Consider the following 21,571-nt stretch of genomic DNA (forward strand, 5'->3'; position numbering starts at 1 on the left):
CGGCTCGAGAAATATCAGAGCGATGCTCGTATTTTCGACCGCCTTCTTACCAGAGAATAGATATTGCGTTCCTCCTCCTTCCAGAGAGATTCTCGATCGCTTGTCCCTTATCCTCACCTCGATCGATCGATCTTTAAGCGTAGAAAAATTTCAAAACTCGTCGCAAGCAGATCCTGAAAAGAAATTCGTTTCTCAATGAATTCTCCGCTATTTAAAAACATCGTAACGACGAAAAGATTCACCCTCGATTTTTCATCGGATTATTCTAAATGAATCGTATCGATCGAGAGATCGGTGGTCTCCTCGACCCTCCTCGAAACGTTACGTTAATCGAAATCAAAACTTTGTTCACGAACCATCACGCGAAATTGCATTTCCAACTGTTGTAATCGCGTTATTTATTTAATCCCGCGAAATCGCACGCTTCCCTCCCTTCCTCTCACACGGACGAAATAAAAAATTCACATCTTTAAAGGAACTTAAACAAGCGGTCACTTTCACGCGAATCTCATAATTGAAATACATTATTCATTCGTGTACCTCTCGATTTATTCGTAAATTTAATCATAGAGAGAGAGAGAGAGAGAGAGAGAGAGAGAGAAAGGAAGGAAGCAAAAAGGAGAAGGGGGAGAAAGAAAATAAATCGATACGTATAAAGTTGGAGGTAGGGAGAATGGCCGCTCGAAACTTGGATTGCTCGAAACTCATAATTAGTCACCGTCCCGTTTGCGCCCCCCCCCCCCTATAAATTACGTTTAAATAATACAGGGGACGGAGAGCGGGCGAAGCGAGAGTTCGGCCGTGGCCAATTACCGCGAAAATTCGCGTCTGCCAATTTCGTTTCCCCGCGATAACGGACTGGGCGTAGTAAATGTAGCGACTCGATTCAGCGCACCGATGCGCTCGCCTCCTGCGTAAATCGTTGGAAACACACGATTAGCCCGATAATTAGCGTCCGCATCTTCCGCGCCAGATATATAAACCCGATCTATATTCCACGCTCGTTCTCTACCATCGAGAATCGTAATTTTTGATAAAAAAAAAAAAAAAAAAAAAAAAAGGAGAAGGAGAATACGACGAGTAACGGTAACAAATTCTGTTGTTCGCTCGAACGGAGAGAGAAAGGAAGACGTTTAAGACGCTTCCACGAATCTTCCAGTCGAGTGTGATGTCAATTCGAAGGTTGGGATCGATGCGAATGACGCGTTAGACACGTTCGCTTAATTACGATTCTGCTATTCGACTTTTTCACAAAAGAATCGTCGTTTCTTTCGAAATCGATCATTGGAAATATCCCGCCCTATCTTCGTTCTATCTCGTTACACGTGCACGTTCCACCACGATCCTTTTTTCATAAATATTTCCAAGGATAAACGATTGGTCGCGTCGAAACGAGCGACGGGAGGAGCAAAAACAAAACGCGATTCGTTGAGAGAGGGGCGGCAAGTTTACAGAACAAACTCGCATTCCTTCTCCCGGATATCAATCGGAGCCGTTCAACCGCGATCAGAGACGCGATATAAATTTTTTAAACGCCGTTAATTAAAAACCGACGCCGTTTCATCGAGGGGCGTGACGCGACCGAGGATAATTGAATTCTGGAAAGGGTGGAGAGACGGAGAGACGAGAAAAGGGAGGAAAAACGAAGGGGAACGAAGGGGCGAGACGAAACGAAAAGAGAGAAAAGAAGAAAAAAGAAAACGTTCGATGGGATAGAGAGAGGGGAGTGGGGGGCAAACATTGTTTACCGATAAAGATAAGGAAAAAGTTGGAGGCGATGGCCATCGGCCTTCTGTCCCCGGGAAACGATATCGGGAAACTTGGAGGCGCTCTCACCCACCCCCTTCCCTTCTCGTGTCTCTTTTATTATTTCCAAGTAGCTAGCCGGTGGCTAGCTTCAGCGTCGAAAGGTTCGCTAAACTTTATACCCGTTGTATCGAGGCATTAAGAAGAACGGGGCGCGATTCCAACCCCTCCTCCCCCCCAACTTCTTCCCGCCGCAACGAAAGGGAACGAAAGTTCATCGAACGGTGGTGGCCGTGTCGTATGAAATATAAGGAAACGTCCAACGGTTGCTCTTACGAAAACTTTTATCCGCGAGGTTACCTCGAGCGTTCGAGTCTTCGAGGTGTTTTATCGTTCGGCCAAAGGAAATTGACGAGTATCGAACAACGCTTGAACAACGTGTCGACAACGCGTTATTACGTTTTGTTATATAGGATAATAATTTTGTACTTGTTCGGACTCGATTTCTTTCTTTCGTTCGTTATTATTCGCGATTCAAATATTTAGAGTAATACCCGTGTGAATTGTGCTTCGTTGCTTTAGATCCATTAAATTGATCGTTGAAAATTTCGTCAAAATCGTTCACCATAAAGTTTCATACCCTTCTTTTTTTCTTCTTTTGATAAATTCGTTCGGATCGCGATCACTCGAAACCCCGTATCGTTTTCCTCTTGTCCCTTTTCTTTCTCTTTTCTTTTTTCTACGTCAAATCGTCAAAGGATGGCCAAAAAGAAAGCGACGAAGAAAAAAAAGGATTCCAAGCATCGATATCCGGCACCTTTGGACACATTTTTTCGCGCTTCGTTTTTGCGAGGATGGCAAAGAGAAAGGGCTATTCCCGCTGCATTCTCGTTGATCGAAATTTATGATCGGCGAGTTATCGATAACGGATCGGTTCGTCCCCGCGTGAGAACATCTCAAGCGGCGAACACGCGGCGTGACCCGAATTCGTTTCGTTTGAAAAAAGAAGAAAAGAGAAAGGAGATAAACTTTCCAAGTGTTCCAAGTTTCTCGAATGAACCTTATAAGGCGTACAATTATCCACTTGTGCAAAATCGTAGCCGACACACGTCACCAAATCTGTCGTACAATGAGATCAACAAATCAACGTCTCGTACACACACACACACACACACACACACACACACACACACACACACACACACACACACACACACATACATATATATATATTAATTATTCGAAAATTTGTTCTTACATCTGACGTTCCTCCAATATAAAAATCCTTCGACGCGACGGATTCGAACGGAGTCGCGAGTTTTGAAGGGAACGATCGATCGATCGTTCAACGCCAATCTCGTCGATCGTACGTGTTATTCGAGGAGGCGAGATTTATCGCGCGACGAATTTTACCGACGGTTTTCTCGACAACGTGATTTCCTTTCGATTCGACCGAACCGATTCGTCGTGGCGAGTCATGGATCGATCGTCCGAGAAGAGACGCGATTTCGTTTCGCGAAAATCGTCGTCACGCGCTTTAAAACGTGCGGGAGGCGGTATACGATACAACGGTGTGTATAATAAAATGTTAATGGAGGGGTGCGATTCGATCGAATCCAATCGAACGGAACCACTCTCGGATCGGAGGTTTTCTCGAGAACGAGAGTGGGTATTTTACGAGGCCGTACGGAAACGCGTGACGCCCTCGTAAAACGAAGCGGTCTCGAGCTCGGACACACAAAAGAGGGGCTCGCGAATGGTGGATAACGCAGAGGGGGCTAGTTCGCGATGCTCCGTCGAGTATGCATTATTCATCGTTCACCCTCATCCTTTGTTATCGCTACGCGCGCGCGGTAAATATTTTTCCTCCCTCGTTACTTCGCGTATCGGAATATATTTCACCAAGGTGATCCTTTAACCCGTCCTCCAGCTAATTCCTTCCTTCCTACCTACCTATCTATCCACCACTTGGCTGGAATACACGTTGGCTGGTTTAAAGGGGAGAGAATTTTCCAACGGTGGAAAAATGACACCGTTCTTCGGCGGCGGCACCGTGCTCGTGGCTGAAAGTTTGAAAGGAAGTCCCTTCGAGAGAGGGGTCGTTGCGAGAATCCCTCGGGAATCTCGATCTCGCGCGTACCGACGCGAGATCGAGAAGAAACGAGCTTTGGTTCCGAGGAGTAATCGCGTATTGCATACGCGTCGTCCTTCGATCGAGAATGAATCGTGCCAACAAACACGTCCTATCCTACCGTTTCTTTTTTTTTTTTTATTTTACCAGAACGAAGAACGGATGAGGTGTCTCGCCCCTGGACGAGCAATTGCGCTCCGCTTTTACCGTTGCTTCATCGAAAAAAACGTTGCCTCGGTGTTTACCGATCGTTTCTCGCCAGAGACACCGCCGACGCCCTGGAATAAAAATTCATCGGTGGCTCGAAATTCATCGAACGATGAACTCGATCGGTAAAATCGCAATATCGACACGGTTTCGTTTCTTTTTTTTTTTCTCCTCTTTTCCCTTTTTCTCCTTCCTTTTTTATCGCAAACGCAATTTTCACGAGGTGTTGATTCACGATCGACGCGAAACGTTAAAGCCCACTTACGGCTGGCCGGGAAATTTCACAGCGTACGAGCTCGATTCGTGCCGACACGTAGCATCCGCTCGCTCGAAATTGGCCGACTCGATCCCGTCTTTCCCGGATCCCGAAATCGGCACGCCCCTCGAAAAATCGATCAAATCCTCCTCCACCCTCCTCCCTTGCCTTTCCTTCCATTCCTCCGCGCTGCGAAACGATCGTCGATAGTGACTGTGCGTCGACGAATTACCGATTCGAAACAGAAACTCCTTCGAGCCAACGGACAACGAGTGAAATTTGTCCTCCCCGCCGTCTCATCGATCCGCTCCTGTAATCGCCTCACACAAAAATACACCGTCCTCGGAGAATATTATGCATAATGGATTTCAAATAATTTTCATCTCGGTTCGTGATTATGCCGGTTAAATAGGATAAGAGGCGATTACGAGCGTCGTTGCTACCAGCCACGATACGGAACAGGGGTTTTAAATACCAACCTTTTTCATCCTTGCCTTGGGATGGATACGTATGTGGATGACGTAGATCAGTGGCTCGAACGAAAGTTATGGAAACAAGAAGACATTCTACTATCCAATCGCTTCCTTTGAGAGGAGGACTTTGAAATTTACTTTAAGAGGTAAACGAATTTCGAAAGCGAAGGAAGAGGGAGGGGGGAGCTCGCCCTGGGGCTGTTTACACGTGTCGCGCGAGTGTCTTCCTCCCCGGAGGATTCCAGGCTATTGGAATCGCACGTGGACACGTCGAATTCCGTGGCGAGAGTGCTAGCTGTGATGCGATCGAGAGAGAAAGGGAGATGATTTCGAGCAATGAAAAGAGAATCGGAAAGTTTTTTCCGAAATGGTGGATGGAAATGGAGAATGAACGATATGCAAGTATGTAAGTGGCGGCGTAATATGGGAGAAATTTGCTTTGCGGACCGCTCGAAAATGTATAGAAGGCCGTGAGGTGTCCATGGTTGCGAGGCCGGTGAATAATAATTGTTGAGCGGTCGATGTATTTCACAGGGCCCGACAACCGTTTCCGCTCTCTCCTTTCCAGAGCTCTGCAAATTTTTCGCGGAAAAAAAATATGAGAAAAGGGGAGGGGAGGGAAAATATCAGAATCGAGATCTACGAGACACTTTTTATGTATACGTCGGCCACGTCGTCACGTATCCCGGATGGACGGAACGGTGAAAAATTGCGACAACCTTCCATGTTTTTTGAAATAGATCCAAAAGGATTTATATTTTGAATTAATATTTTAATTAAATCGTTCGCGTTACACGCGCGTTCCGTTCGATTGTACATTAATTTCAGCGCTATTCTTTTTATTATTGTTATATTGTTTCCACGACGATTATTAAGAATCCAATAAATATGGAAGACGTACAACTTTTAATTATTCTTTCGAAAAGGAATATATACGAATCGATTTAATCGATGGAATTAATTTCTACTTTATAACACACACACACACACATATATATATATAAAACATACATCGAAACAAAAGTAAACGAAAAATCCGAATTATGTTAACGAGGATCGTTTGGAGGTATAAATCGGTGTTCCACGAAGCGTATCAGAGGCTTCCCGACTCTTTAACGAGGGAGGAGGGAGCATCCTTTTATCGCGCTCATTACTATTCCATTCTAATTATACTCTGACGGCGGCATTGTTCACGTGCCGATGAGCATTCGCGTGCTCGCCCGGCTAAAAACAAGAGAGAGAGAGAGAGAGAGAGAGAGAGAGCCGGATGCACACCAGTGGCAGAGTTTAGGGTCAATTAATAAATAAGCTCCAGATGTGGGGAAGGAATGGCAGGAACCGGGCTAAATATCAGGACAATTACGAGCAGGTGTAGACCGACCAGCGGCTTAAACTTCGCTTAAATAAGTGGCTGGTGAACCCTCCCGTACGTACGTCGCTGCTTGCTCCCCTGCGAATTACGTTTCCACCTTCTGGACGTCTTCCGAAATTTACGTTAGGAAACACCTGTGCACCGACCCCGATATCTTCGCGATAAGATATGGAATGGAAGACATATCGAGATTCCATCCGCACGATGTTCGTTTCTCGGATGAGAACTCCTTTCCATCCTCTTAGACTTTCCAATCCCGATCCCGCTTTCGATCTTCGAAATCGAATACCCGATTCTTTTTTTTTACACGTTGAAAGTCCTAGTTTTGATATATATATTTCACGTCTTCTGCGATTAACACAGTAAATAATAGCCATTCACATGATAACGTTGTAACGTTGATACGATAATGTTTGATTAAATGGCATCGGCGAGCACGCAGCAGCTCCGAACGTTACAATTCCAAGATTTACTCTCTCTCTCTCTCTCTCTCACGCCAGTCATGAATCGCATCTCGTTTTATCGGTGGGAAACGTAGTTTCGTGTGCAGGCATGCTACTTCGTAAACCTCTTATCGCGGTAAAAGGTTTACACGGTACCCGTTTCCGTTACAACGTTTCTATCCTAGACAAATCGATGAACGATAGGGATGAATGAAAATTGGTAACGTTGTCCTCGCTCTGCGATCCGTCATCGTATCGCTGTCCCCTTCGATCAACATTTGGGAAAAAAAGAAAGTTGGACGAAAGCATTGCCAGTTGAAAGGTCATCCGTCGAGAATTTCTCCCAATGTTTTTCCTCCTCCGTGAAATTAATTCGAAGCTTACTCCCGCGTGCGCAAATGGATGGAAGATCGCAAATCGTACGAGCAAACGAGTTATTATTACGCAGAAACTCGATTCAGAAAGAAACGATTCAATATTTGAACGTGTCGCATCGTAAGGTATTAAATTGCGATCATACGCGTTACGATCCCACCATGGGATCCTTTAATCCGAGCACAATGACCCGCGGCATTAATTAATGTGGAGCGTGGCTGTGAGGTGAGCAGTGGGTGGGAAAAAAAAAAAAAAAGTCAGGCGGCCATTCCACGGCTGGACCTCGTTCATTTACCGATGCCCGCCACTACTCGTCCATTGGATTTCCACTCGAATCGAGTGGGCCATCGAGTGGGACGCGGGATGACAACCACAATCGGAAAACCGCGTGAATTTCCGCTCCGCCCGTTCCGATTCATCCTTCTCGTTCGTTCGCTCTATGCTGAATTTCCCCTCCTTTCCTTTCTTTTCTTTTCTTCTTTTTTCTTTTTTTTTTTTTTTTGCCAGTCGAAAAAACGCAAGAATCGAGTCGAGCTCTCGAGCGTTCGACTCGTTCGTGAAATCGTGGCATCGTCTCGTCCCTCGTTCCGTATATTTTCGAAGGAACGGCGGCGCTCGACACGACGCTTTTCTCCTCCCGTTTCTTTCCATTCCGTTCTCGCATAGAACGCGCGATATACGATCTCTACGAACCGAGTGGGAAAAACTTTTGCCACTCGTTTCTCGAGCAAGTATGGAAAGTCGATTTTTAAAAGGGGGGGAATGGGAGAAATTTTTAACCGTATAATCGACTCGACCGTATAATCCGACCCGTGGGAAAAATCGTAATTGCGCTCCACTCTTTGCTCGACACACTCGCCGATCTGCCTCCCCCGCTCGAAAATCGACCTGTTTCCATTTCTCCCCACTCGGCCTCAAACTCCATCGAATTCTCGAACGATTAACCAAAGATAATGGCCGACATCTTTCAACCTCCCTCCCCCTACAACGACGAAACAACAAGCCGTTCGATTTACACGTTTCGTTACGTTTGTCCCGTATCGTTGGAGGGATTATCGATCGAATATAATAATTCGTCGCGAGCGAAGCGATTGTCCGAGGTGGAACGATTCGAAAGCGGGAAAAACGAGGGAAAACGGTAGGAGGGGGCCTTTAATGGATGCCAGTTTCCACGATGTAATTGAACGTGGAATGTTTTCGCATCAAACCGACTTTCAACCGATCCCCCACCGGAATATTTCCGTTTTCCACCGTTCTCCCCTGTCGCGGAGTAAAACTGGACTATGGTTTACCGCGTGGCGCCGGACGAACAAAAGGTGGAAAAGTGCGCCACGTGCCGTTTACCGAATGCTGTTCCTTCGTTTCATTCTCTGAAAAACTATGATCGTGCGCGTTTCGCGCCACGTGGAAATAAAGAACGATAGAACTAATATTTACTCGGCTCGATTTAATTTAATACGCGCCTAGGTATCGGGTTGAAAATTTTATTTCCTCCGTTTCCGGCGTTCGCAGGGACGCCAAGATGGAGGAAAAACGCGTTGCGAGACCGAGAGGAATGGAGTCGAGAGAGAATTGAGCGATTAATCGGACGAGCGTGTGTAGGTCGCGGCTACGTTTCTCGTTCGGTCGAGCCAATCTCCTTTTAATTGGGTTATTAGACTGCCATTAAATCGGACGCGCGTGTGGCAGCCAACATCCGTTTCAAAACACCTGGACAGAAGCAATTAAGTCGCCGATAGGCGAATCTAATCCATCGAATCTAAGTGGTGAATAATTGCTCGATACCGATCAGACACTCGAACCTTTCGAAAGATTGGAAAATTACACCGGCTACTTTTTCATAATCATAATTTCCTCGTTTCGGTTATTCCGAATACGTTAATGCATTCTCCATTAAGAGGCACATTAGAAGAAGAAATTATGTATGGTTATCTGGACTAGATTTAACTTTACTTTTAATATTTAATATAACATCATTCCTCGAGACGGGAATTTCTTTTTAACTCCACGCTCGTAACTGTTTTTAACTTGATTTCGATTTAATAATAATTTTTTTTTTTTTTAGTGAAAATTATTTCTTCGAACATTTTCGAACGTAAAAGAAGAAAAAAAAGAAAAAGAAAAGAAGAGGTAAGAATTGGAATTGGATTCGATCGCGGATTCAAAATCGGATTCGGCCCGGCAACAATCTGTTTGGAAAACAGATTTTTTTTCGGCCAAGTGTATCCGCCGCGTGGTTTGTCCAGGGAACAAAAACAACAGAATATTTTTTGGCTGGGACGCCTGCCACGATGCTTTCCGCCAGGACAACCGCCAATGTTTTCGAATATTTGATTCGGACGTTCGGATATACCACGCCGCCTATATCGATTTTCTATAAAATTACCATAAGGCTCGTGTCACCGACAACGGCCTTGTTTGGTCACCTGTTTGTCGTTCGAACCTGATTCCTTCGAAATAATCTGGTATATCGATATATATATATATATATATATAGCTTCTTTCCATTGTTGCTCTCGTTCCATTAACTCGTTTCGTAATTGTTATATTGTTGAGTATAAAGTTCACTGAAATTTTATTTATAATTTTATTATTGAACGTTGCTAGCAGTGTCACTATTTCATAGTTGATATCCTTTTGTTTATCTTCGATACGCGATCTTCGGTTGTTGTGTAAACAGATACGCGCATTCACTAAAATATATCCATTCAGCTAAATTCGCATATTTTATTTATCGTTCACCACTGCATAACCAGTCACGGTAATGGTCAAAACACAAGTATAAATTCAGTTCCAAATTACAAGAGCAATAATAATCGTGACACCGTTCGCTCTCCTGAGAGACGTTTCGCACGAAGTGGCGAAACACCTCTGTCTTGAAACGTGTTCGATGTTATCGCCATCACCTAATTGGTTCGAACAATTGATGCATCTTCCTCAACGTGTATCTCTCAAAGGCAATTGTTGCAAATAATTAGATTATTCGCGTGGTCCCAGTTGCGATGTAATTAACGATCCTTTCCAAAACGAAATAAAGGAGGGAAGAAACGAACAATTCTCGGATATTAATTCGATTTTAACATTCTGAATTTCTTCTCTCTTCGCCCGCGAACAGGAAGAGAATCTTACGCTTTCCTGGCGTTAAAGTTAGGAAAGATGCGCAAAAGTTGAAGCGTCTCTTGATCGTTGACGGAAGCCCATTACGCCGGTTTCGGGGGAATAAGGGCGCGAGGAAAGTTTGAGCCGTGAATTTCGCGATCGCGTAGCCAACTTTCCGCGTTACGCGCCATACTTCTGCCTCATCGAAAGCTTATAAAGCTTTCAACCTCCGTAGACAAGTTCCTTCCCCCTCGATCCATTCGCGATGGGCCGACACGCTTCTCCGAATCCCAACGGCCCCGAACGCGATTTCCCTGGTCAAATTTGATCGATAAGGATTACCTCGCCCCTCGTTTCTTCGAGTTTCGACTCACTAACGAGTCGGGAATAGACGACGCGATGGATTAACACGATTGGATGCGCTTCGAATCCTGGCCGTCTTTCTTTTCAAGGATGAAGGACTTTGTACTAAACTCGATTATGTCATCTCCTTTTGAAGCTTATCGCGTAAAATATCGTCGAATTGTATACTTTCTCCTTGTTAAGTATTTTCTATTCGATTTAATTTGAAAGATTTGAATGCTTCGCGATACAAAGTAAAGATATTAAGAAATAGCGCTATATTTACGTATTATTCCTCGAGTTTTTTCAACTCGCACCATCAATGAATCGAAATAGACGATTAATTGTACGCGCTTCGAATCTTGACCATGTTTCTTTTCGACCTTGTACTTGAACTCGATTATGTGATCTCCTTTTAAGAGTAAATCGCGTGAAATATCGTCAAATTGTGTTATACCCTCTCCTTTTTTAAATATATTTTCCAATTTAATTGAAAAGAATTCGATTTAAATGCTCCGTGATGGAACATAAATGCGAAGCTATTAATAAATAATTGCGATCACTTGTAATTATTATAATACATTTGCGTATTATTACAAGTTATCAATTAATCGTATTTCCACTGAAAATGAATATTATTTATTCGTCATTTAACAATGGTCACCGCATACATAATACCATTCATAATTTGAACAGGATCGATGGGAGAAACAAATTAAAGAGAATCCGCACGTAGCCAATGAAAACAAGTACGAGCGGCGGCAAGTAGAATAGCTCCGGCATTGGTCGGACATCCTCCACTTCATCAGCCGCCCATTGTATTCGGCATCCCGCAATTACATTATAATTTTAATCAACGCGAAACCCTGCGGATTTCTCGCCGTCGATAAATAACTTTTTTTTTTTTCGTGCTACGCGAATAACAATTGGTTAAAAATGGACGAGAATAACGAAAAAACGAACGGACAATTTTTTCGATCGCCTCGAATCCCTCGTTAACGCGCCTAATCGAACCACCAATTTTGCATAAAACGTTCGATATCGAGGTTCGAAACTAACGCGGCAACTAATGCGCATCGTACGAAAAGTTTGCCGCTCGATCGAGAATGACTGGTGGGTTAAACAATCGCGGAACGAACGCGCTCTCCACCGCGATTACCTATTATCCTTGCGAGAGATCGGGCAAGAGCGTCTCTCCACCGTATCACACGCATACCAAACCTTCCCTCCAACTTTACCAACTTTCCCGATAAGTTCGAACAAGTTCGAGTTATCCTTGATCCAATCATCTTTACATTAAGAAGTTTCGAGCAGCAATATGAAACTTCTTCGTCCGTGGATTGGATAGAATTATCATTACCGTTATTGTTATTACGTAAAATCATATTTGTTTGGGGCAAAGTTATTTTCCAACGATTTCAAAATTACCCCGATCGGGTACAGTTTCGAAATTAATTCGTCCCGAGAGAAAGAAAAAGTCTCGACTTTTAGTTTGCATTTCCTCGCGGGGAGGGAGATGGAAAGGTTGGGCAATTAATTGGCGCGTTCACGGATAAAACGGGGCGCATTGAGGATCGAGGGAGGGTGGGGAGGGGGGGAGTTCAGTGACACAGAAAGTTGGGGGCAAAAGGCGGCCAGGTGGTGGTGGCCTGGCCCTCGTATCCGAGCGGGGCAAGGTATTCGACCTTTCGCCCCGGACGACGCCAGCCAACCGCGAAATGAAAATTTTATCGGCGCATCGAGCCGGCGGACGACGAAATCTCCCGATATTACTTAATAACGAGCCACGATGGATGAGAAATAGTGGACGGTGTTACAGGTGCACGGAAAAATGAAAGGCTCGCCGCGAATTAACTTCCGATCGTCCTTCCACTATCCTTCCGCCCCTCTAAATTGCCAATAATTTCTCGCAACAATATATATATATATAAAATTTTAGCCGGAGAGAGAAGAAGAAAGAGAAGGGAGTCTATCGAATTTTAATCTTCCCTTTCTCTCTTCTCTTTTCTCCCGCCCCTTTAATAGATGATTACATATTTACCCGCTTCGGCCGGATAAAAATTAGTCGATAGGAAGAGGGGATGGTTTGATGCGAGGCGTTCGATCGCGCGCGTTCCTCTGCACGGAGAGACCACTTCGGTTTTCAATCGACGAATTGCCGTGAATCGAGTGGTGGCAGGTGATCGCTTTTTTCCACCCCGATTATCTCGAATAATCGAATTTTTGCCCTGGCAACGACGTCGATTCGCATAAAAAACTCCCGCTCGTTAACATAATTTTCAATCTTGACTCTTGTGTAAATCAACAAAGCTCCGGTTTCCATTGCACGTTTATCGCGAAAGGGGAAGCCAAATGGTTATTTTGTATCGGAATTAAACACGATGTTTCCGATTTCCGCGAGTGATAATTCAATTCCGCGGTTTCAGCTATTTTATCACCGATATTTTCCATACCACGCCACATATATAATTCCATCACGCGGAATTCCGAATCGAAAAACAAGTCGGCGATTATATTCGATTATTAAATATCGTGGGAAACGTTGCTAACCGTTAGCTAACGTACAAACACGTTTCGACCAATCTCCGGATATTCCATGGTCGCGTAATTTCATAACGCAGGGAAGGAGGGAGAGAGAGAGAGAGAGAGAGAGAGATTCGTTACAGAGCCGTATATATCATAAATCCGTTACGAGTCGAATTGCAATCTCCGTGAAAAATAAAACGTTGCGGGGGAGACAGAAAAGTTCTGTTGCTCTCGATTATAGAAGAACCGTCCGTGTTTTTCGTCCGGCCCATAAATCGTGGGGGAATCGGTAATTGGGTTCCAATCGGACGCGAGGCCGGCGCGACCAAATCGATTCTAAATTTATTTCCCCTCCTCCCGCGTCTTTATGTCATTCTCTTCCCTCCAATTTCAACTTCTCTTCCTCTTTCTTCTTCTTCTTCCTCCTCCTCCTTTTTCCCTCTTTTCTTCCTTTCTTTTCTTCTCTTTTCTTTTTTTTTTTTTTTTTTTTTTTTGAAAAAGCGCAATAAGGTTCGTACGTACGTTCGTATATCTCCGCATCGCGAAAAGGGGAAAAGAACGAGGATATGAATAATGCATGGGGAGCGCGAAAGAAAATTGACTTTTGCAACGAGTGAGAGAAACGAAACGAAATAATTTCAATAATGAGATAATTTTAATTTCGGCCAACTTTTGTTACGATTTTATGAAGGGGTTAATTGTTGAAATGTTACTCGGAGATTTCTAATTATTACCGTGTTAACATTTCTCGTTACACGAGAGGGGAAAGAGAACACACGCACGCAGAGGTGGAGAAGAATCTCGATGTCGATGGTTAGGATGGAAAAAACGAGGGGACGGTTTATGCGTGGAGGGTGATGGCGGTGGTCGACATGGTTTATGCACACGCGTGGAAACGCTGAAAACGCATAAATATGTTGGTGGATACGAGCAAAGGGAATACGTCGTGCTGGCTGCAAACCAAAAGTGCCACGTTCGCATCGCGATTCTCGCGTCTCTCCCCTCCCTCTTTCTGACCATTTCGCCTCGCAAATGCGTCGCGATTTACGAAACTTTTTCAACTCTGCCTCCCCAACGCGACTTTTACTTCACCCCAAGTTGCAGTTGTACGCGAGTTTCCCTCGATATTTAACTTCCACGCTCGATCAAGCGTTGTTGCAACATCGCCTCCACCGAAATTTGTACGCGCATCGACACGTGACGCGTTGCCCCGAAAAATCGTATCGATCTTTGCAAAATAATCCTTCTTCTCCTTCGAGGATAGATCGCGCGTAGATCCACGTTTACCAGAATTTTTCCACATATGATAAAAGAAAATATTTCACGAATATTTCACGAATCTCGAAATTATCATTATTGGCCTTATAACACGGTTTGAAAATAGCATCACTTTGTCAACAGTTCTCCCGCGAGTGCTACTGTTTATATCCGGGACACGAATTTAGAGGCGGGATTATACGAACGGGAGCAGGAGGAGGAAAAACGGCCATGGCTGGATTTCGAAGAGGACTGATTCGAGACTTTATTCGTACGGGGTAAAGGTCCGAGGAAAAGGTCGGGGAATAGGTTACTTTTCTTCTCCACGCCTCGTAAAACAGTCGGGATATTAGAAGAATTTACATGGGAAACTGGTCGTAACTCTCCTGTATTACCGGCAATAAAGGAATCGAGAAACGTTCTATTCGACAAATATTCGGTATCGGGCTAACTTCATATACGCTTCATGGATCGATTTAATCGCCTCTGAACCCGCATTCTAGAGATAAACGTTGGTAGCACTCGCGGGAGAACTCTCGACAAAGTAACGATGCCACCCAAACCTGTTTCGAAGCTCGATATAATAATAAACACGGCAAAGACGACGATGATAATTTCGCCGATTCTTCTTTACCCGTGGAAAAATTCTGGAAAACGCAGAAGCGTGGTCCTCGAAATTTTTTCTCCTCGTGTGCAAAGAAAGCTCCTTTTTTGGCGACGCGTTCGACGCGTTGGCAAGAAAATGCGCTGCTCGAGCTTACGAATCCATCGTCTCCGAGTTGGAAGCCAGACAATGGAAACCGTGGGAATATTCGTCGCGTCGAGGAGGAACAATGGGACGCGCATCTCTCCCTCCCTTGGAATTCTCAACCACTTCCACGGGGAGAAACAAAGGTCTTCTTCCGCCTACTAGCGTCTCTTATACTTATTCCGCGCCTTTCGTCGCGCGTTTCTACATTCGTCGAAATGTTGCGAGCAGAGAGGGAGGAACGTCCCCTTCCATCCCTTTGTCACGGTATCGCTATAGAGCGATTTCGAAAGTAGTCCGGAGAAATCCACAGGTGTGTTTCACGCTTTCGGAATAAGTCGCTACCGGGCTGCTTAAATTTAATGCGCGATTTACGTTGGAGGGATTTCGACGATGCACTCGTGCTGTATATCCGCCCGAAACGTACTAGCTTCGCTGAGCAACGTTTTACGTTATGTTGAAAAAGAAAAAAAAAAAAAGGATTGTTTGTATTTTTATTTTTGAGGATATGGACACGACTCTATCGTAAATCTCTTTCTGATAGTTTCTCAGGTTTCACAAAACCTGGATGGAAGAGGCTTTTGTCCAAAGATATAGATGAAAGCGTTAATAATGGAAAATTAAGGAAAGGAGGCATTTAAAGAAATCGTTAAATCGCAAGAGATCGTGCGCAACAAGCTACACCAAGCTTCGGCCACCATATCTTTGTGAAATTTATAGATAGAGATCGTTGCTCCATCTATCGTTACCAGAATAGAGAGAGAGATCAATGTGCTCGTTGCAACGACACGCGAAACAAACGGCAAACGGATATTTCTTTCATTACGAGCACGCTTCGATGGATTTCGAGGACAATGTAGCATGAACCCATATCGACACGGAGGCAGGAAATAGAAGAACGGACGAGAGTTTTTAAACTGGGTAGAAATTTGTGAAACGCTTGGGTGTATGGACGACGGTACAAGCGTTATTATTTCCCTCGTGTAAACGGGGGAAAGGAATAGAAAAGATGCGGAATCCGCAAATGTTTCGCGCCACTTTTCCCTCGAGCGACCTTTCATAACCCCACGTACGTCAGATTGCGCGCGAAAATTCGCAGAAACAATCTCGAATATACATCCATGTTTCGCGTTTAGAATCGTTGACTTTAGACTCGTTGGAAACGAGTTAACAAACGCTCTCTTCCACCGACCTTAATCGAGTCGATTAAAGCTAGGGCAATCGAGTTTTCCTTGGAAATTGTCGATAAAGTTGGTGAAAATCGGGACGCGTAATCGCACGAAGCCCATCGTTTTTCACCTGGCATTCACCTTTTCTTTTTCCTTTTCTATATATAACTTTTTAATTTCACGGTGACAACTTTGTTACAAATTATATATAATCCAGAAGAAGAAGAAGAAGAAGAAGAAGCGTGATCCACGTGTATACGTGTAGCCGAGCCACGTTAGTTAACCAACAGACGGCCTACATTTATTATCATCAACGTGTTTACGATAATACGAATTGCGGCATGGTTCGTAAAATTTGTTTAACGGGGCGAAGAGAGGAAGGGTAAAAATTACCTTTCCGGAATTCCTGCGCGTAGATCAAAGCGTAGCTTCGGGAGGGATGAGTCGAAAAAAAGGGATTAAATGAAGCGGAATCGATTTCGAATTCCAACCGTCGAACTCGATGCGATCATTACGGACCTTATAATTCAAAATTTCAATCGTTCGTAACACGTGCAATTAATACAACCGATTTTTCCCAATCGGAAGGGGAGAAAGTTCCAATTAATTAAGCGGACGAGGATCTTGCGGTATTCCATCCCTCCTCCCCCCCCCCCCGAACGATAAAACGATAATTAATTGAACAGAGTAGGCAGGGCCGCGTATTGGAAAATTTATCAGGGCAGCCGCGGGGAGGGAGAAATGTTGCCGCTCCTCCGAAGGAAAATTTTTTTTTCCTCGATTGGCCGACCAGGATTTTATACTCTAGGCTGGATTCGTGCCAAGATTTCGAAAAGGCTGCTGGGGGAAGAACGGCCGCTGTAAAAATGCCCCGAGACTCGAAGCCGAGAGCCGTTCGGTCGGAACTTTATCGGGACAACCCAGTGACCCACATCGAACTGTATGCGTGTGTGTGTTTCTCTTCTCGAAGATATCCATCCCCTCCCTCTGCCTCCCTCGAAGAGGAAAAGCGAAAAAACGAAATCGACTAGGCGCGCGATTAATCGCCGGTCTAACCCCGCTCTATCCGTTCGATTCGAAGGGAAACGTCTCTCTCCTTAATGCCCGCCGCCATGCTTTCCGTTTTACGTCCTATTTCCGGCCGCGATTGTAAAGCGGCTACCGGCCACTAAAATACGGGCGTGCTCTCGCGAATCTCGAAACCGATTTCCACCTGGTGAACACGATCCTTCTTTTACACGAGGTGGCCGTACGTGACAAGTGGCAGAAATGTGACTCCCTCGAGTCCACTGCGACCTCTCTCTCTCTCTCTCTCTCTCTCTCTCCCCCCCTTTCTTTAAGGCTACTTCCTATCCACCTATCTTGCGCGGGCTGGCTTAACGAAAAAGTAGTGCTCGAATAAATCCCGAGGATTATCCAGCACGAGCTTCTGTCCCGCTTCTGCTCCGATTTTCGTTTCCATCTTCGTCCTCCCCGCGCGGCAGTAAAGAAAGAGAGCCCCCCCCCTCCCCCGCTAGAAACGACCGACATCGGTCAGACGCTGCTCGTTACAGGTTTACAGGTCCGCCTCGAATCCTATTGCTCTCGGTTCGTTGCATTGTTCTTCTCTTTTTGTTACCTCTTCTTTCCCCTTTCCTTCCTCTTCCTTTCTTCGCATCTTCTTCGCTCGCTTTTTTTTTTTTTTTTTTTTTTTTTTGGAAACTTTTTCGCTCCTCCACTGCGATCTGCCTTCAATTTCTCCATCTCTGTTTCTCTCGGTTTCGACGACACGCGTCGCTTTCGAAGATGAAAGATATCGCGTGGCAGAGAATTCTCATATATTCGGTTTTATTATAACGAGCCACGATTTGTAGAAGTTTCGTAGCAACATCGATCTTCGTACACTCGATTCTGTCGCGGCGTTCACGGTTGCACGCATCTCTCTTTGAAATTGAAGGCGTACAGAGGGGAGGAAGAACCAAGGAGCAACTTGGCTTGTCCCCTGCTACTAGCGCTCAAAGTTGGAACGATCTCTCTGCTTCAAACTTTTTAATTCCGCTTTTGATCTCTTCCTACACCTTTCTCCATCCCGAATTCCCACTTCACTTCTACGCTCCGCGTTCACTCACCTCTCCTCCAACCCCCTTTTTTTCCCCCTTTACCTTCCAATCCAAATTAATTACCGAAATTAATTACGAGGCCTCCGATATTATTCCTCGAACGAACGAAACGAACACGAAAGCAAGCGAAACTGCAAAATCAGCTCGATACCGCTGATTTATCTGTTTACCAACCTCCTTCCTCAAGATCCTCCAAGGATGAACCAATGAAGATCGTCCCTCGGCCGTCGTAGAAATTTCTCCAGGGAACGAAGCCGGCCAACTTTTTTCGAAACTCGGTCAAGTTTTCGCTAGTTTCGGTTTCTATATCCTCCGTCGAAGAATCGGATATATACGTTGTTTCGATATCTATAACCGAAGACGTCGGAGACGTTCGATTCCTTCGAGACGGAAGAGGAAAACGCCGCCGCGACGTCCATCCATCCGAGATTTATTTCGTTTCGTCGTTGGCTTTCGCGTGACCCAGTTTCGTTTCGTTTCGTTCAGAGGAGGTGGACGAAGGCGAGGAAACTTTCTCTTTCTCTCGCTTCCGTCCGAGGAGCTCGACGAAATGTATATTCCGTAATGGATCGTATCCGGAACTTCCATTAAGCGTTCCCGCGTTTTGTTCCGCGAAACAAAACTGAAGGAACGAGGGACGCGAGACTGCAGAGGTTTTTACTCTCGAACGCTTTTCCAACTCGAGAACCCGTTCCAACAAGAAAGGGAGGGAGGAGAGGATAAGTCTTGCTTAGGTCTTGGAAGGGTGGCAAGTTCCCGCGATTCTTTTCTCGATCTTTCTTCCCCTTCGAGATCGGATATCGCGTGTTCAAGATGCTCCACTTCCTCTCTTATCGATCTTTCATTATTTTCTTTCTTTCTTCTTCTTCTTCTTCTTCTTCTCTCCTTCTTTCGCTTTTTAAATTTTGACCGATACTTTTACTTCCGTTTCGTGATATTCGATCAAAGGATAAGAAACAAACGACGAAAAGGAAGAAAGAAAAGGAGAAACTTCTTGATTGCGATTTTTCTTAATTAATTAAATTCGTCAAAGAACAAGTTTGTCCACGCCTCTCATTCCTCGACCATTTCCTCCGAGCCCTTTGAAAGAGCAACATTCGCTCGATAATTTTAAGATATCTCGAAATTCTCTCGTTAATATATATATATATATAGATGTAACACTCTCTTCTTCCCCTTCGAGCCCAGTTGACCAGGATACACACGGTTCACAGAGATAAGCATTAGCGTAATCATATCTGGATCAAAGATACGGGTCGAAACACGCTGATCGCATTAGATTCCCCCGACATGGTCGTGCGGAAATCCATCCCTCCGATCCCTCCCCCCTCGAATTTCCGTCGCAGGAGAAGGGAAAATCGAGGTTATCCCCCGAGATTTCGCTTCGCGAAATTTCCAACGGAGAGGACAGGAAAAGTTGTCGGTGGCGAGAGCGTTTTAATCGAGGCCGTGGCTCGTCTTCCTTCGCCTCCCCTCCCCCGTTTTCTATTAAAATTAGCGTGCATCCTGGAATATTAAAAAGCGTCGGATAATCCGCAAGAAGGCGGAACGTTTCCATTAGCGGCGGGAGGGCGGCGTTGCAAGCCGCAAAACTGCGCTCGCTTCCGAAACCCCTCTCTCCTCGATTCTCGTTACCCGCCCCCCATCCTCGTTCCCAAAGTCTGGAGAAATTTTTAGGGGGATTCCACTCGGTCGACAGGTTGTGCGGAACCCTCGTTACCGCCGTTCCACGGATAATTACGCGCCGTCGAGTGTATTACCTGGGATCCTCGAGTCTTTGCAGCGGGGATATGTTGGACGATCGCGAATCACGAAAGGGGACGATCTTAATTTTTTAACGCTTTAACGTCGATGCTAAGAAATTTAGGGATAGACGTTGGACGGAAATCTTTTGGAAATCTTGTTGGGAAAATTCGAGTATTAATGGATACCTTTGATCCTCCTAGGATTAAATTTTTTACAGAGACTGTGAAAAATGTTGTTTCTTTTCTTTTCTTTTTTTTTTTTTTTTTTTGAAGATTACCTGATAAAAAATGACACGAATATCGTCGATCGTCGGTTGGTTTTATTCATTGTATTTTGTTGTGATATCGTGTATACTGTTCTTACTGGTGGAAAAAAGTCTCGCGGAAGGAAGGAACGTGAGTTTGATTGGTTGGATTTGCCAAAGAATTCTAATCGATATAATATAAAAATTTCGTTATTTCTCATAATATGTGCAGGCTAATTCTATTTAATTCTATTTAAGTAGTTGAGATAATAATTGTACGTACACGTGATATATATAATTAGATAATATATGATATCAAAATAATTAATAACTTCATAAATGAGAATGATTTTTACGATTTTGAATATTCAGCTCTTGAATACAGCTCTTTTGTTTCTACCACTGTGTAACGTGTAGCGTAGGTTAGTCAAGAAAGGGTCTGAAATGGAGATAGGATCCTCCTATGTACCGAGACTTCTTTCCAGCGGTGAACAACACTTTGCTGGATAGAATCATCTCGGTCAAAAGAAATACACGCATAAAGTTTCACATTCCTCTAAACTTATGAAAAATTTATACGGCGTGCCGAAGAATTTTCTCTCTAAAAAATTTAATCCGAAAGAGATTGAGCGTATCCGTTATCCGTCAATATTTAAATTTTCCCAATTTTTATTTTATTAATATACGGATACCTCGATTAATATTGATTGAAATATCCAAATATTGTTCGAAATGTATAATAACGAAATGAAATACGAGTAATAAAATTTATAATCGATACATCAAAATATTGAATTAATAATTTGATCGAAAAGAAGGGTAGAAAATGTCCAACGTAACGTAATACATAGAAATCTCAAAGGCTTTTAACTGTGAAATGGTAATATCGCATTCGAAGACTTTGAGATTTAATTTCAAAACTTTAAATTACTCGAAAGATAAGCGAGTGAAGGTGGTATTTGGTTTATCGAAAGATACGTTCGAGCTTCCCTTCTTCCAAAAATCTATGATTCACGAAGAATCCAATCTCCAGACAGAGAGAGATCCGCCCTAGAATCTAGCCACGAAAACTTTGCCACTTTTCTTCGGAAGAAGATAGAGGGAACAATTTCAATCTCGACTCGTCGATAAACGGAAGTCGGCAGTGTGGTGGTCGGCACGCGTTCGAAACAATGGCCAACTTCTCGCCACCTTTGACAACTTGGACAGTTAATACGACTCGATGGCTTTCTTTGCGGACTTGTCACTTGTCGCGACAATTATCGCTTTGCATACGAAATCCCTCGAAATTTGACGCGCGTTGGATTATTCTCGACGAATTGAAATTTTCTCGCGAAT

General features: G+C 44.3%; 1 long non-coding RNA gene across 1 annotated transcript in view; it reads left to right on the forward strand.

Moving 5' to 3' along the window:
• LOC105736479 (uncharacterized) overlaps positions 1 to 10,884 on the forward strand; it is a 135,820-nt gene extending 124,936 nt beyond the window's left edge. The window contains exon 4 of the long non-coding RNA XR_015291646.1: positions 9,069 to 10,884. This is a non-coding gene — a long non-coding RNA (uncharacterized LOC105736479). The remainder of the gene's footprint in view (positions 1 to 9,068) is intronic.
• The last annotated feature ends 10,687 nt before the right edge of the window (positions 10,885 to 21,571 follow it).

The sequence above is a fragment of the Apis florea genome, unplaced genomic scaffold (genome assembly GCF_048593485.1).
Source record: "Apis florea isolate Af1SG1 unplaced genomic scaffold, ASM4859348v1 contig_2495_pilon, whole genome shotgun sequence".
NCBI classification, from domain to species: Eukaryota; Metazoa; Arthropoda; class Insecta; order Hymenoptera; family Apidae; genus Apis; species Apis florea.